This window comes from Bufo gargarizans, chromosome 6, assembly GCF_014858855.1.
Source record: "Bufo gargarizans isolate SCDJY-AF-19 chromosome 6, ASM1485885v1, whole genome shotgun sequence".
NCBI classification, from domain to species: Eukaryota; Metazoa; Chordata; class Amphibia; order Anura; family Bufonidae; genus Bufo; species Bufo gargarizans.
Genome location: NC_058085.1, coordinates 23,951,716 through 23,969,121, shown reverse-complemented (window position 1 = coordinate 23,969,121; position 17,406 = coordinate 23,951,716). Strand labels below are relative to the sequence as shown.

The 17,406-nt window shown below is 45.5% G+C and overlaps 1 long non-coding RNA gene across 1 annotated transcript; it reads right to left on the bottom strand.

The window, feature by feature from the left end:
- Positions 1 to 783: 783 nt before the first annotated feature.
- LOC122940496 lies at positions 784 to 15,674 on the bottom strand. Its single transcript, XR_006390320.1, has 3 exons — positions 15,547 to 15,674; positions 971 to 1,120; positions 784 to 841 (listed from the first exon to the last, which is right to left on the bottom strand). It is a non-coding gene; the product is annotated as an uncharacterized LOC122940496 (long non-coding RNA).
- Between the last annotated feature and the right edge of the window lie 1,732 nt (positions 15,675 to 17,406).

Genomic DNA, 17,406 nt, shown 5'->3' with positions numbered 1-17,406 from the left:
CTCTCAGAAAACTGTTGTGCTACTTCTGTGCAGCCACAAAAGATCTGCAGCAGTTGACAGAGGGGGCCATCTTAAAAGTCTCCATACGCAGAAAATTGTGACAAGATCAAAGCAACATGTAATGTCTATGGTCAGCTGTAATCCTGCCATCTCCACTTTACTCATTACACAAGGATAAAACATATAATACTGGTGGATAAAACAAGACTGAACACAAGATCGTCACAGTCTTCTACAGATCATAGGGGACATTTCATGAGACCTTATGTTTATCTACCTGATTATCCTGTGGGACATTGTGATATTCTTCTGGACCATCCTGTAGAAGAAGAGGACTGGGACATCTCTCTGGTGTTGTTATCTCTTCCTTTACTGTAGGAAACACATCCAGTGACTGAATTCATTTCTTACATACAGATAATGAGAGGACGTGTGTATTTAGTCATGTCTATTACCTGGTGATGTGAGGGGCAGGTGATCCTCCATCATGATGTCCTTGTACTGATCTTTGTGTTCTTCTAAATACTCCCACTCCTCCATGGAGAAATAGACAGTGACATCCTGACACCTTATAGAAACCTGACAACACAATGATACATTCATCACCCAGATCCCTTCATAGCGTTCCTGTATAATGTCCCAGAATTCCCAGCAGTGTCACCTCTCCAGTCAGCAGCTCAATCATCTTGTTGGTGAGATCTAGGATCTTCTCTCTATTGATTTCCTCATGTATCAGGGGGTGAGGTGGAGGCTCCATGATTGGAATCAGGGTTCTTCCCCATTCTTCAGACACAGGGGCCTGACAGCGCTCACTAGAGGTCTTCTTCACTACTGTGTAGTCCTGGTTACGAAGGGACACAGTAATAAATATCACTCCATACATCTCCAGAGTCCCTCACCTCTCCAGTCATGTCCATCTGTTAGTAACATAGATAAGATGATGTAATGTGACATCATCAGAATCTCTCACCTCTCCAGTAAGCCGGAAGAGGATCTCTAGGGTGAGATTTATTATACTCTCCGCTATCTTGTCCCTGTCCCTGTCCATCCTTGCGAGGTCAATCAGAAGAAGGATCTTATATAGAAGATCTCAACTGCGCAGATCCTATATTGTAGGAACCTGAATGGAAAGATGAGATGATGGAAAATCCTAATAAAAATCCCATGTAAAATACAATTACTGGAGATAATAAGAGGAGACAATAAAGTATAGATGTTGTGTTTATATGGATTGAAACATGTGTGAGGTCAAGGCAGTTTCATGGTATGTCACACCTTCACATGACCCTACAGCCAATAGAAGATGTCATCAGTGATGCCACAGCACGTGACCACGGTAGACCATCATAGGCCTCAATGGTCAGGTGATATACATACCGCCATCAGAGCTCCAACCAATATTGTCACTGCAGTAAACAGACTGAAGTAGCCTCAGTGCTGGAGCAGTGGAGTATTCTACAGGTCCAATCAGGGTAATTGTAAAACACTGCGGAATATGTTCGTGATACATAAAGATTATTTCTATCTAGACAGACATTGGGTTGGCAGATTTGGTTTGTGGCAGCTCCTCACGACCACACAGATATTGCAGTTTAATAGATTTATTTATAACAAGCGACATGACGAAATACAGCGGTCCTTAAAGCATTTCTCCGGCATGTACTCAGGATAGGTCTTCAATATGAGCTCAATGTAGAGGTCCAACTCCCAACACCCCCGAACAAATCAGCAGGTGGTGCTTATACAGATACATACGTATAAGGTTACACAAAATTTTTAATGACATGCTAATATGAAAGTATTCAGATCCAGGTGCTGGTTTGCAAAAATGTAGAATGTTTCCAATAAAGTTTGTATAATTGCTGTGCTTCTTTATTGGGCTTCTCTAATGTATTTTTCAGACATATTATTCCCTGTTTCAGCTGCACAGATAGATGCATTTCACTAAGAAGCAGGAAAGATATCACTTCTGTGAAATATTCCATCACTAGAATGCTGTGATGTCCATTTCCTTTCTTCACACTATGTTTTCAGCTCCGGACCTCACAGAAAAGAGGAGGAGTAAATCTAACTTACAGAAAGGCAGGGGCAGAGGCGTTTCTAGATTAAAACATTCGGGGCCTGGGCTACAGATGTTTTGTCTCAGGTCCTGCCTGTACTGCCTGCCAGATACATACAACTAAACGGCAATACAATTGAATCTAATGCATTGGAAGAGCTGAAAAACCTGTGATGACATCACAGTCCATGTGATCAGTGCTGAAGGGAGTGGTTGAGGACCTGCAATGATGTCACCATCATGTGACAAGTGCAGGAGAAGATGATGCTCTGCAATGAAGAGAAGTCCTGGGGAAGAAGCTGTGGCGAGGTCTGCTACATGAAGAGAGGTAGGTGAAAGTAAAAATTTGGTGGGGGAGCCAGAGTAATGAGTAAAAGAGGGGGATGTGGTTATTTAACTGGTACTGTTTGTTAGGGCTGAAGGGAGGGATGTTATTTACTGCATGTTGGAGAGGGGCAGAGTGATGCTATTTACATGGGACTGAATGTTGAAGGTGGCTGGGGCAAGGTGATGTTATTTACATGGGACTGAATGTTGAGGGGTGATGTTGTTTACATGAGATTGCACGTTGGAGGCGGGTGGGGGTGATATTTACATGGGTCTGTATATTGGAGAGGCTGAGGAATTATAATTTCTAAAGGACACTAAAGGGAGGAATATAACTACTGGGGGCACTTCAGGGAGAGCATTATAACAGTAGGGGGCAGTATAAGTACTGGGGGCTATGTGAGGGCATTATTAATACTGGAGGGCTCTTCTACTAATGGGGGCACTCTTAGGGAGCAGGAAGAATGGGAAAAGGAGTGCAGCAAAGGTCAGACAGATGCTGGTGGTAGAGGACTCTATTATTAGGAGGACAGACAGGGTCATCTGTCGCAGAGACTGTGAATAACAAACAGAGTGTTGTCTTCTGGGTGCTCGGGTTCGGCATATGGTGGATAAGATTAACAGATTGCTCGGTGGGGCTGGGGAAGACCCGGCAGTCATGGTACACATTGGCACCAATGACAAAGTCAGGGGGAGATGGAAGGTTCTGAAAAAATTATTTTAGGGAACTAGGAGAGAAGCTCAAGTCCAGGACCTCCAAGGTAGTGTTTTCAGAAATACTACCAGTGCCACGACCGTCACCAGAGAGGGAGTAAGGCTACTTTCACACTCACGTTTTGTGTGGATCCGTTCAGATAACCCAACCGTCTGCATCCATTCAGAACGGATCTGTTTGTATTATCTTTAACATAGCAAAGACAAAAGTCAATGGAGGACGGATCCGTTTTCTATTGTACCAGAATGTGTCAGTGAAAACGGATCCGTCCCCATTGACTTACATTGTGTGCCAGGACAGATCCGTTTGACTCAGTTTCATCAGACGGACACCAAAAGCAGCGTTTTGGTGTCCTGTCGCCAAAGCAGAATGGAGACTGAACTGATGCAAACTGATGCATTCGGAGTGGATCCTTTTCCATTCAGAACACAAACTTATCCATTTTGGACCGCTTGTGAGAGCCCTGAACGGATCTCACAAAAGGAAAGCCAAAACGCGAATGTGAAAGTAGACTTAAATAAATGGCTCAGAAGCTGGTGCAGGAAGGAAGGGTTTGGGTTCATGGAGAACTGGGCCGACTTCTCTGTCATTACAGACTCTACAGTATGGATGCACCTTAATGGGGAGGGTGCAACTGCCCTGGGGGGAAAAAAATGGTTAGACGGCTGGAGGAGCTTTTAAACTAGGATCTGGGGGAGGGGGGGTCATACTAATAAGTGGGTAGATAATGTAGATAGAGTGGGGATTTAGTGGGGGCTGAGGTTAGTGAGGAAAGTAGGGAGAAGACTGGGCAGAAGTATACACCGATGAAAAATAGAGCTGCTGGTAACAAGACCCTGTTACATACAAATATCAACCAAAGTAACCAAAAAATTCCAGGTATTCACTTTACAGGTAATAGTAATTTAAAATGTATTTTCACAAATGCCAGAAGTCTAGCTAGCAAAATGGGGGAGTTGAAGGCTGTGGTACTAGAAGAACACATAGATGTAGTTGGTGTGGCTGAGACATGGTTGGACTCTTCACGTGACTGGGCTGTTAATATTGAGGGTTTTACACTATTTAGGAAAGACCGGGTCAATAGAAAAGGTGGTGGTGTGTGCCTGTATGTGAGGAGTGATCTGAAGACAAGTGTGAAAGTGGCAATTGTGGGTCTAGATGGTGAGGATGTGGAAACCTTATGGGTGGAAGTTCAAAAGGAATATAAACACTGAAAAAATAATACTTGGTGTAATCTATAGACCCCCTAACAACACAGAGGAGATAAAAACCAACTGCAAAACCAAATAGAGCGGGCGGCACAGGCTGGTACAGTGGTCATAATGGGAGATTTTAACTTCCCAGACATTGACTGGGGTCATGGTTCTGCCTCAACCGCAAAGGGGAGAAGATTCCTCAACTTGCTGCAGGACCACTTTATGGGCCAGCTTGTAGAAGCTCCCACTAGGGGCAATGCTCTGTTGGATCTGGTAATTTCTAATGACGCAGAGCTTTTTGGAAATGTGACTGTTCGAGAAACACTGGGTAATAGTGACCACAATATAATTATATTCCCCCTACACTATAAGAAGCGAACTCTGTCAGGCAGAGCAAAGACACTGAATTTTAAAAAGGCTAATTTCCCTGGGTTGAAGGAAGCATTTCAGGGCATAGACTGGGAGCAGCTACTGTCACATAATAATACTGAGGACAAATGGGAGAGCTTCAAATCCACATTGAGTAATTACACTAAAAAGTTATTCCTTTAGGTAACAAGCATAAACAGCTAAAATTACCCCCCCCCCCCCCCCCCCATGGCTTACAGCTACTGTAAAAAAAATGCAATAAAAAAAAAAAAACAGGGCATTTAAAAAATACTAATCTGAGGGGTCAGCTGTAGTGTTTGAAGATTACAAAGGGCTTAATAAAATCTGTAAAACGGAGATAAAATTAGCAAAAATACAAAACAAACAGCAGGTGAAAAGAGAACAAAACAAATTCCCAAAAATTCTTTAAATATATAAATGCTAAAAAAAAATAATGTCCGAGCAGGTAGACCCCTAATTAATGGTAAAGGGGGGTAGTCACTGAAGATAAGGAAAAGGCAGAGTTACTAAATGTTTTTTTTTAGCTCTATATACACAAAAGAAGAGAAAGGAGCTGATATATGTGGGGCTGTTAGTACATCCAGTAACATACTCAATTGGCTAACTCTAGAAGGCTCCGGGTCCAGATGGATTACACCCAAGAGTACTTAAAGAGATCAGTTCAGTCAATGCTGTGCCCCTGTTTATAATTTTTAAAGATTCTCTAGGTACTTGTACAGTGCCAAGTGATTGGCGCAAGGCAAATGTGGTGCCCATATATTAAAAAAAAGGGGATATAGGTCCTTCACAGGTAATTATAGACCAGTTAGTTTAACTTCTGTTGTGGGAAAAATGTTTCAAGGACTTTTAAGGGTCTATATACAGAAGTATGTGACTGTAAATAATATTATAAGTAATAACCAACCTGATTTGTTTTTATGAGGAGGTGAGTAGTAGCCTGGACAGAAGGGCGGCTGTGGATGTAGTGAGGTGAGTAATAGCCTGGACAGAGGGGCTTCTGTGGATGTAGTGTTTCTAGGACTTTGCAAAGGCTTTTGATACTGTCCCTCATAGACAATAAGTAAAGTAAGGTCTATTGGCTTGGAATGTATAGTTTGTAATTGTATTGAAAACTGGCTGAAGGAACGTGTCCAGAGAGTTGTGGTCAATGATTCCTATTCAGAATGGTCCCAGGTTATAAGTGGTGTACCCCAAGGTTCAGTGCTGGGTCCTCCTATTATTTAATTTAATTTATTTATTAATGATATTGAGGACGGGATTAATAGCACTATTTCTATTTTTGCAGATGACGCTAAGCCAGTGATGGTGAACCTTTTAGAGACCGAGTGCCCAAACTGCAACCCAAAACCCACTTTTTTATCGCAAAGTGCCAACACGGCAATGTAACTATATATGAATGAATTATATCTTCCATGTACTTCATCGCTATAATAGCCGCCTAATTCAGTGCGCTGCCTGTGCTGTTCATAGTACCCCTTGCGCTGATTAATGGTAGCAAAAGTCTAAGGCATATTGGTACACCATAGACTTTTTCCAGGCTGTGGGTGCCCACAGAGAGGGCTCTGAGTGCCGCCTCTGGCACCCGTGCCATAGGTTCGCCATCACTGCGCTAAGCTATGTAGAACTGTACAGTCTATGGAAGATGTCCACAAACTACAATCTGACTTAAACACTCTCAGTGATTGGGCATCAACTTGGCAAATGAGGTTCAATGTGGACAAATGTAAAGTTATGCATCTTGGTAGTAATAATCTCTGTGCTTCATATGTCCTAGGTGATGTAACACTGGGAGAGTCACTTATAGAGAACGATTTGTGTGTACTTGTGAATGGTAGATTAAATTATAGTATACAATGTCAATCAGCTGCTTCTAAGACCCAGGATATTGTCATGCATTAAACGAGGCATGGACTCGCCGTGCAGGGATGTAATATTACCACTTTACAAAGCGTTGGTGCGGCCTCATCTGGAATATGCAGTTCAGTTCTGGGCAGTGGGCACCAGTCCATAGAAAAGATGCCCTGGAGCTGGAGAGAGTACAAAGGAGAGCGACTAAACTGATAAGGGGCATGTAGGGTCTTAGTTATGAAGAAAGATTAAAATAATTGAATGTGTTTAGTCTTGAGAAGAGACGTCTAAGGGGGGACATGATTAACTTGTACAAGTATATAGATGGGCCATACTAAAAGTATGGTGAAAAGCTGTTCCATATAAAATGCCCTTAAAAGACAAGGCAGCACTGCCTCCGACTGGAGAAGAAAAGTTCAGTCTCCAGAAGCATCAAAGCTTCTTTACTGTAAGAACTGTGAATCTGTGGAATAGACTTCCTCAGGACGTGGTCACAGCAGGAACAGTGGGCAGTTTAAAAAAGGGTTTAGATAAATTCTTAAAAGTAAATTATATTAAAGGGGTATTCCCATCTCAATGATCACTGTTTAATCTGGTATTGATATGAAAATGATCATTTTTGTAAATATAATGTATTAGCCAATTCCCTCCCTTTTTTGATAAAATCCTTCCCCTCCTACCTCAGTGTTGTCATGTGTCTCCCCTAGTTACGGCCACCTCTCGCCTGCCGAATGCAGGGGCCGCGCCTGCGCAGAGTAACCACATCGATCCAGTGGCCGGCCTCTCCTCTCTTTCATGAACGCGCACAGCTGGCCGTTCATTTCCTTCTGCTGCTTCTGACACATAGCCGCGCATGCTCTGTTTGCAGTGCAGACTTGGGAGAGAGGGAGGAGGCGCTGGAGCGGTGTCCGATTACACTCTGCTCTGCCGGGTAGTGACAGAATGTGCTCAGCGTCCTCCAGCTCTCACTGAGCAGACCTCGCTATTGTGCTCAGCGTCCTCCAGCTCTCACTGAGCAGACCTCGCTATTGTGCTCAGCGTCCTCCTGCTCTGTCACTGAGCAGACCTCGCTATTGTGCTCAGCGTCCTCCTGCTCTGTCACTGAGCAGACCTCGCTATTGTGCTCCGCGTCCTCCAGCTCTCACTGAGCAGACCTCGCTATTGTGCTCAGCGTCCTCCTGCTCTGTCACTGAGCAGACCTCGCTATTGTGCTCAGCGTCCTCCTGCTCTGTCACTGAGCAGACCTCGCTATTGTGCTCAGCGTCCTCCAGCTCTGTCACTGAGCAGACCTCGCTATTGTGCTCAGCGTCCTCCTGCTCTGTCACTGAGCAGACCTCGCTATTGTGCTCAGCGTCCTCCTGCTCTGTCACTGAGCAGACCTCGCTATTGTGCTCAGCGTCCTCCAGCTCTCACTGAGCAGACCTCGCTATTGTGCTCAGCGTCCTCCTGCTCTGTCACTGAGCAGACCTCGCTATTGTGCTCAGCGTCCTCCTGCTCTGTCACTGAGCAGACCTCGCTATTGTGCTCCGCGTCCTCCAGCTCTCACTGAGCAGACCTCGCTATTGTGCTCAGCGTCCTCCAGCTCTCACTGAGCAGACCTCGCTATTGTGCTCAGCGTCCTCCTGCTCTGTCACTGAGCAGACCTCGCTATTGTGCTCAGCGTCCTCCTGCTCTGTCACTGAGCAGACCTCGCTATTGTGCTCAGCGTCCTCCAGCTCTCACTGAGCAGACCTCGCTATTGTGCTCAGCGTCCTCCTGCTCTGTCACTGAGCAGACCTGCTATTGTGCTCAGCGTCCTCCAGCTCTCACTGAGCAGACCTCGCTATTGTGCTCCGCGTCCTCCAGCTCTCACTGAGCAGACCTCGCTATTGTGCTCTGCCCCTTGTCAGGTCACATAACAGCTGGTCCCACTGCTTCTCTGATAAGGTGCCCCCTGCTCTGCGCTTCCTGACATTAGCATGGGCTGATGAACAACTGCCCCACACAAGCTGCAAGTTGTATGAAATAGTAATTTGGCCCCAAGAGAAGTCAACAGGGCCACACTGCACCTCCACATGCCTCTGCTTTCATTGTGACATGTTCTAGGGGAGAATACTGCTGGGTAGAAGTGTCCTATATTTGCACTTCTGTATCATAGTGCCATATAATGGCACCATATGGCAGCACACAGAGAACAGAACTCCAATAGAAGTCTATGGGGCTATACACTACCTCTGCATGCCTTGCATTTTGGACTGTTCTAGGAGAGAATACTTCTGAATTATGGCGCAATATAAAACCATATGGCGGCACAAAGAGTGTACTTGAGACTTTACAAAGCAAGAATTTCCCATTCCCTTCTTCTGCTTTCTCTACACGGATAAATGCCCCGCCATGTCTCCGTTAGGGCTCATCTACATGAATGTGTGTTGGCCGTTCCATGCATTAGGGACGGCAATTTGTGGTACCCAATGCACGGGCAACATTCGTGCGGCTGACGTAGACGGATCCCAGACCCATTCACTTGAATGGGTCCGTGATCCATCTGTTCCGCAAAAAAGTAGTGCAAGCACAGAAACACCACAGAAGCTCTCTGAGGCGCTTCCGTGGGGTTTCGCTCAGTGCTTCAGCAACACATCTCCTGGATCGCGGACCCATTGAAGTGAATGGGTCCGTGATGCAGGGTGCACAGACTACAGATGTAGCTGAGCTCTATATAAAGTGGTTCAGGGAAGACAGGTGTAGCAGAGCTGTATATGAAGTAATTCAAACACAGTGCTGGTAGTGGAGAGAAAGACAGATGTAGCAGAGCTGTATGTCAATCAGTTCAGCCACAGTGCTACTGGGGGAGGAAAAGACAGATGTGGCAGAGCTGTATATAAAGCGATTCAGGGAAGACTGGTGTAGCAGAGCTGTATAGGAGGCGGTTCAGGCACAGTGGTGGTGGGAGAGAGAAATAGACAGATGTAGCAAAGCTGTATGTGAATCAGTTCAGCCACAGTACTAGTGTGGGAGGAAAAGACAGATGTAGCAGAGATGTATATAAAGCCATTTAGGGAAGAGTGGTGTAGCAGGGCTGTATATAAAGTGATTCAGGGAAGACTGGTGTAGCAGAGCTGTATATAAAGTGATTCAGGGAAGACTGGTGTAGCAGGGCTGTATATAAAGTGATTCAGGGAAGACTGGTGGAGCAGAGCTGTATAGGAGGTGGTTCAGGCACAGTGGTGGTGGGAGAGAGAAATAGACAGATGTAGCAGAGCTGTATGTAAATCAGTTCAGCCACAGTGCTAGTGGGGGAGGAAAAGAAAGATGTAGCAGAGTTGTATATAAAGCGATTCAGGGAAGAATGGTGTAGCAGAGCTGTAGAGGAGGAGGTTCAGGTACAGTGGTGGTGGGAGAGAGAAATAGACAGATGTAGCAGAGCTGTATATGAAGTGATTCCAACAAAGTGCTGATATTGGTGAATAATACAGATGTAGCAGAGCTGTAAGAGAAGAGATTCAGGGAAGACAGAGCAGAGCTGTATATGCATCTATACAGATAAAATGTCTAAGGTTTAAATATAACTGTAGTAGAGCTGTATTGGATAAAAATCTGCGTCAGTGGGGGATAGTCATGTTTTATGGGCGTCAAAAGCACAGATCATATGGCTACTGGCTCACATGCTTGTGGGCTAATGTATAGTAGTGAATTATTGTTTAGCTGCACAGAATGGGTTTGTAAAAGATAAGACAGGTTCTGTGTGTAAAACTGTATTAGAATACAGGACAGCCACATGTTACTGTCTATCATGGCTCTCCGGGTGATAATTCCCCAGCAGGAAGGAGGGGCCACACAGACACTGCAGGCTGCGAGACTGATGACTCATACTATCCACATGAACTAGCACACAAGGACTGAGTTCTCAGTGTGAAGTCTTAAAGAGGCGTGGCCGGCCTTCACTCAAACTGCCTAAGCCCGCCCAGCCTTAGAAGCAGGAAACCAGGAAGTGAACAGCAGAGCTGGCTGCAGGTGAGGATGAAATAGCAAGATGGGAATACCCCTTTAATGCTTATGAAAACGTGTAGAAATCTGAGTCTCACTTCCTTCTGGGATTTGCGTCCCCACCTACCCCGTGGTTGAACTTAATGGAGTTATGTATTTTTTCAACCATATCAACTATGTAACTATAAAACATCCCCTGTTCCAGTCCACGTCTCAGAGATCTCCTGGATATGTCTTCTATATAACGCCCCCTGCTCCAGTCCACGTCTCAGAGATCTCCTGGATATGTCTTCTATATAACGTCTCTTGCTCCAGTCCACGTCTCTGAGATCTCCTGGATCTGTCTTCTATAAAACTTCCCCTCCTCCAGTCCACGTCTCTGAGATCTCCTGGATATGTCTTCTATATAACGCCTCCTCCAGTCCACATCTCTGAGATCTCCTGGATATGTCTTCTATATAACTTCCCCTCCTCCAGTCCACGTCTCTGAGATCTCCTGGATATGTCTTCTATATAACGCCCCCTCCTCCAGTCCATGTCTCTGAGATCTCCTGGATATGTCTTCTATTTAACCTCCTCTGTTCCAGTCCACGTCTCTGAGATCTCCTGGATATGTCTTCTATATAACGTCCCCTCCTCCAGTCCACGTCTCTGAGATCTCCTGGATATGTCTTCTATATAACACCCCCCTGCTCCAGTCCACGTCTCTGAGATCTCCTGGATATGTCTTCTATATAACACCCCCCTGCTCCAGTCCACGTCTCTGAGATCTCCTGGATATGTCTTCTATTTAACCTCCTCTGTTCCAGTCCACGTCTCTGAGATCTCCTGGATATGTCTTCTATATAACGTCCCCTCCTCCAGTCCACGTCTCTGAGATCTCCTGGATATGTCTTCTATATACCGCCCCCTGCTCCAGTCCACGTCTCTGAGATCTCCTGGACATGTCTTCTATATAACGCCCCCTGCTCCAGTCCACGTCTCAGATCTCCTGGATATGTCTTCTACACTGAACAAAAATATAAGTGCAACGCTTTCGGTTTTGCTCCCATTTTGCATGAGCTGAACTCAAAGATCTGAAACATTTTCTACACACACAAAAGACCCATTACTCTCAAATATTGTTCACAAATCTGTCTAAATCTGTGTTAGTGAGCATTTCTCCTTTGCCGAGATAATCCATCCCACCTCACAGGTGTGGCATATCAAAGTGCTGATTAGACAGCAGGGATCGACCGATTATCGGATATACTGATATTATCGGCCGATATTCAGAATTTTCAAAGTTATCGGCATCTAACCTTGCAGATATGCCGATAACGAATTGCGAACATGGATCACGCTGCTGTCAGAGCGATCCATGTTCCCTCAGCAGCACAGGGGAGCAGGAAGCAGTCTCTCCCTCCCTTCTGTGCCGCTGCCACCAATGAGAGGAGAGAGAAGAGGAGGGGAGGGGCTGTGGCCACTTCACCACCATTGAAGATGATTCAGTTATTAATTCAAATACAGGAGGCGGGTGAATCATATAGCCACACCCGACCTCTATAAGAGGTAGCTTTGATCCGCGGCAGTTTACCCCTGCTGCACCTGAGGGGTTAACTGCTGTGGATTGCAGCTACCTTTCATAGAAGTCGGGTGCGGCTGTATTTGAATTAATGGGTTATCTTAATTGGTGGCGCAGTGCACCCTTCCCCCCAACCAACCCCAGTATTAAAAACATTGGTGGCGCAGTGCGGCCACCCCCCAGTATTAAAAACATTGGTGGTGCAGTGCGCCCCCCAACCCCCCCCCCCCCCAGTATTAAAATCATTGGTGGCAGTGGCCACAGGGTCTCCTCCCCTCCTCTTCATTGGTGGCAGTGGCAGTTTTTGATCGGAGCCCCAGCAGTGTAAGCCTGGGGCTTTGATCGGTTACCATGGCAGCCAGGAAGATACTAAAGCCCTGGCTGCCATGGTAACCTCCTTGCTGCTGTGTGCACTATACACAGGGCAGCAGGGAGAGTGTGAAGTCCTATTCACCCTAATAGAGCTCTATTAGGGTGAATAGGACAAGGGATAAAAAAAAAAAAAAAAAAAAAAAAACTGGTTCTAGAGGGGAAATAATTATTAAATAAAAATAATAAAAAAAAAGTTAAAAAGAAAACACCAAAATATTAAAGTATAAATATTTAATCTATATATATATATATATATATATATATATATATATATATATATATAACACAGAAAAAACTGCGGCACTCCTTCTCAGAGCAAGTTATGGAGAGAAATATCGGGAAAGGCGTCTTCACTTGTATGGAGGCTCGCGCCACATGTTCCGCGTCTGCTACTCCCTGGATCGAGGGATCACTGCGGGCACCGCTACAGCTTCAGCTGCATACTAAGGAGTGCTGCCTGACCTTTTGTTATGGATATATATATATATATATACACACACACATACACACACACTGCCTGTCCAAAAATAGATTTTCAATGGGGTTAAGGTCTGGACTCTGTGGTGGCCAGTCTATGTTTGAAAATGATGTCTCATGCTTCTTGAACCACTCTTTCACAATTTGAGCCTGATGAATCGTGGCATTGTCATCTTGGAATATGCCCGTGCCATCAGGGAAGAATAAACCCATTGATGGAATAACCTGGTCATTCAGTATGTTCAGGTAGTCCGCTGACCTCATTCTTGGAGCTCATACTGTTGCTGAACCTAGACCTGACCAACTGCAGCAACCCCAGATCATAGCACTGCCCCCACAGGCTTGTACAGTAGGCACTAGGCATGATGGGTGCATCACTTCATCTGCCTCTCTTCTTACCCTGATGCGCCCATCACTCTGAAACAGGGTAAATGTGGACTCCTCAGACCACATCACCTTCTTCCATTGCTCCAGAGTCCAATCTTTATGCTTCCTAGCAAATTGAAGCCTTTTTTTCTGGCTTGCCTCACTGATTAGTGGTTTTCTTACGGCTACACAGCTGTTCAGTCCCAATCCCTTGAGTTCCCTTCGCATTGTGCGTGTGGAAATGCTCTTACTTTCACTATTGAACATAGCCCTGAGTTCTACTGTTGTTTTTCTTTGATTTGATTTCACCAAACGTTTAAGTGATCGCCGATCACGATCATTCAGGATTTTTTTCCAGCCACATTTCTTCCTCGAATACGATGAGTCCCCACTATCCTTCCAGTTTTTAATAATGCGTTGGACAGTTCTCAACCCAATTTTAGTAGTTTATGCAATTTCCTTAGATGCATGCCAATGATTTGACCCTTCTCAAACAGACTAACATCTTTTCCACGACCACAAGATGTGTCTTTCGACATGGTTGTTTAAGAAATGAGAAGCAACTCATTTCACCAGTTGGGGTTAAAAAACTTGTTGCCAGCTGAAAGATAATCGCCCATGCAGTAATTATCCAATAGGAGGCTCATAGCTATTTGCTTAGTTAAATCCTGGTGGGCGACTTTTTTTTTGGACAGGCTATATATATATATATATATATATATATATATATATATATATATATATATGATAATTCAGGGCAGCACTCCTAATAGGAAAAATAGGGTGCCAACGGAAAAAACACCTTACCAAGGTGTATGGTATAGAAATAGAAGACACCGCAGCACAGAGAGAGAGAGAGAGAGAGAGAGAGAGAGAGAGAGAGAGCGCATCTCTTCATTTAACAGCAGTTTTGTGTAGGAATTTTAGTTTTTTCTAAAATGAACAGAATATCGGTATAAATTATCGGCTATCGGCCTGAAAGTTCACAGGTTATCGGTTTCGATATCGGCTCTAAAAAAATCAATATCGGTCGATTAGACAGCATGAATATTGCACAGATGTGCCTTAGATTGTCCACAATAAAAGACCACTCTGAAATGTGGTTTGATCACACAGCACAATCCCACAGATGTCGCAACGTTTGAGGGAAAGTGCAATTGGCATGATGACTGCAGGAATATCTACCAGAGCTGTTGAACGTGCAAGGAATTTTCATTTATCTACCATAAGCCGTCTCCAAAAGCGTTTCAGAGAATTTGGCAGTACATCCAACCAACCTCACAACCGCATACCACGTGTAACCAGACCAGCCCAGGACCTCCACATCCAGCATGTTCACCTCCATGATCATCTGAGACCAGCCACCCGGACAGCTGCACCAACAATCGGTTTGCATTACCAAAGAATTTCTGCACAAACTGTCAGAAACCGTCTCAGGGAAGCTCATTTGCATGCTCGTCCTCATCAGGGTCTGGACCTAACTTCAGTTCGTTGTCGTAACCAACTTGAGTGGGCAAATGCTCACATTTGATGGAGTCTGGCACATTGGAGAGGCGTTCTGTTCACGGATGAGTCCCAGTTTTCACTGTTCAGGGCAGATGGCAGACAGTGTGTGGGTGAGCGGCTGTGGATCGAGTGGCCCATGATGGTGGTGGGGTTATGGTATGGGCAGGCGTATGGACAACGAACACAGGTGCATTTTATTGATGGCGTTTTGAATGCACAGAGATACCGTGACGAGATCCTGAGGCCCATTGTTGTGCCATTCATCTACAACCATCACCTCATGTTGCAGCATGATGATGCACGGCCCCATATTGCAAGGATCAGTACACAATTCCTGGAAGCTGAAAACATCCCAGTTCTTGCATGGCCAGCATACTCACCGGACATGTCACCCATTCAGCATGTTTGGGGTGCTCTGGATCGGCGTATACAACAGCCTGTTCCAGTTCCTGCCAATATTCTGCAACTTTGCACAGCTATTGAAGAGGAGTGGACCAACATTCCACAGGCCACAATCAACAGCCTGATCAACTCTATGAAAATGGTGGCCACACCAGATACTGACTGGTTTTCTGACCCCCCACCAGTAATGCAAAACTGTGCACATTTCAGAGTGGCCTCTGAGTCGGCTTCTCTATTGGTCTGGGCTCAATAACTGAAGGAAATAACTGCAGTGTGAACTTGGCCTTAAGGACGGATGGAGCTGTGTATCTCTGTGGCTGTGGAGCCTTATATGTGTGGATGTGATGAGTGTTCCACTTACCTGGGGGCGGGCGTGTCCTCCTCTGACAACCCTTCACTATGGAGCCTCCTGGGCTGTAATTTCTACCACCATGTGCAGGAGTCGGGCTCCAGGAGAAGGTACAGGACCTATGATGATGTCATGACCATGTGATCAGGTGTGGGAGGAGTCAGGCTGTGCTGCAGGAGAAGGTACAGGACCTGTGATGATGTCATGACCATGTGATCAGGTGTGGGAGGAGTCAGGCTGTGCTGGTGCAGGAGAAGGTACAGGACCTATGATGATGTCATGACCATGTGATCAGGTGTGGGAGGAGTCAGGCTGTGCTGCAGGAGAAGGTACAGGACCTGTGGTGATATCATGACCATGTGATCAGGTGTGGGAGGAGTCAGGTTATGCTGGTGCAGGAGAAGGTACAGGACCTGTGATGATGTCATGACCATGTGATCAGGTGTAGGAGGAGTCAGGTTATGCTGCTGCAGGAGAAGGTACAGGACCTGTGATGATGTCATGACCATGTGATCAGGTGTGGGAGGAGTCATGGAGATCACATGACCAGGGTTCTCTGCTCTGTGTGTGAGACTCTGCTGTGCTGTGTGGAATCCCAGTCTGTACAGGTCCTTCTAAAAAAATTAGCATATTGTGATAAAGTTCATTATTTTCTGTAATGTACTGATAAACATTAGACTTTCATATATTTTAGATTCATTACACACCAACTGAAGTAGTTCAAGCCTTTTATTGTTTTAATATTGATGATTTTGGCATACAGCTCATGAAAACCCAAAATTCCTATCTAAAAAAATTAGCATATCATGAAAAGGTTCTCTAAACGAGCTATTAACCTAATCATCTGAATCAACTAATTAACTCTAAACACCTGCAAAAGATTCCTGAGGCTTTTAAAAACTCCCAGCCTGGTTCATTACTCAAAACCGCAATCATGGGTAAGACTGCCGAGCTGACTGCTGTCCAGAAGGCCATCATTGACACCCTCAAGCAAGAGGGTAAGACACAGAAAGACATTTCTGAACGAATAGGCTGTTCCCAGAGTGCTGTATCAAGGCACCTCAGTGGGAAGTCTGTGGGAAGGAAAAAGTGTGGCAGAAAACGCTGCACAACGAGAAGAGGTGACCGGACCCTGAGGAAGATTGTGGAGAAGGACCGATTCCAGACCTTGGGGGACCTGCGGAAGCAGTGGACTGAGTCTGGAGTAGAAACATCCAGAGCCACCGTGTACAGGCGTGTGCAGGAAATGGGCTACAGGTGCCGCATTCCCCAGGTCAAGCCACTTTTGAACCAGAAACAGCGGCAGAAGCGCCTGACCTGGGCTACAGAGAAGCAGCACTGGACTGTTGCTCAGTGGTCCAAAGTACTTTTTTCGGATGAAAGCAAATTTTGCATGTCATTCGGAAATCAAGGTGCCAGAGTCAGGAGGAAGACTGGGGAGAGGGAAATGCCAAAATGCCTGAAGTCCAGTGTCAAGTCCCCACAGTCAGTGATGGTCTGGGGTGCCATGTCAGCTGCTGGTGTTGGTCCACTGTGTTTTATCAAGGGCAGGGTCAATGCAGCTAGCTATCAGGAGATTTTGGAGCACTTCATGCTTCCATCTGCTGAAAAGCTTTATGGAGATGAAGATGTCATTTTTCAGCACGACCTGGCACCTGCTCACAGCGCCAAAACCACTGGCAAATGGTTTACTGACCATGGTATTACTGTGCTCAATTGGCCTGCCAACTCTCCTGACCTGAACCCCATAGAGAATCTGTGGGATATTGGGAAGGGAAAGTTGAGAGACACAAGACCCAACACTCTGGATGAGCTTAAGGCCGCTATCGAAGCCTCCTGGGCCTCCATAACACCTCAGCAGTGCCCCAGGCT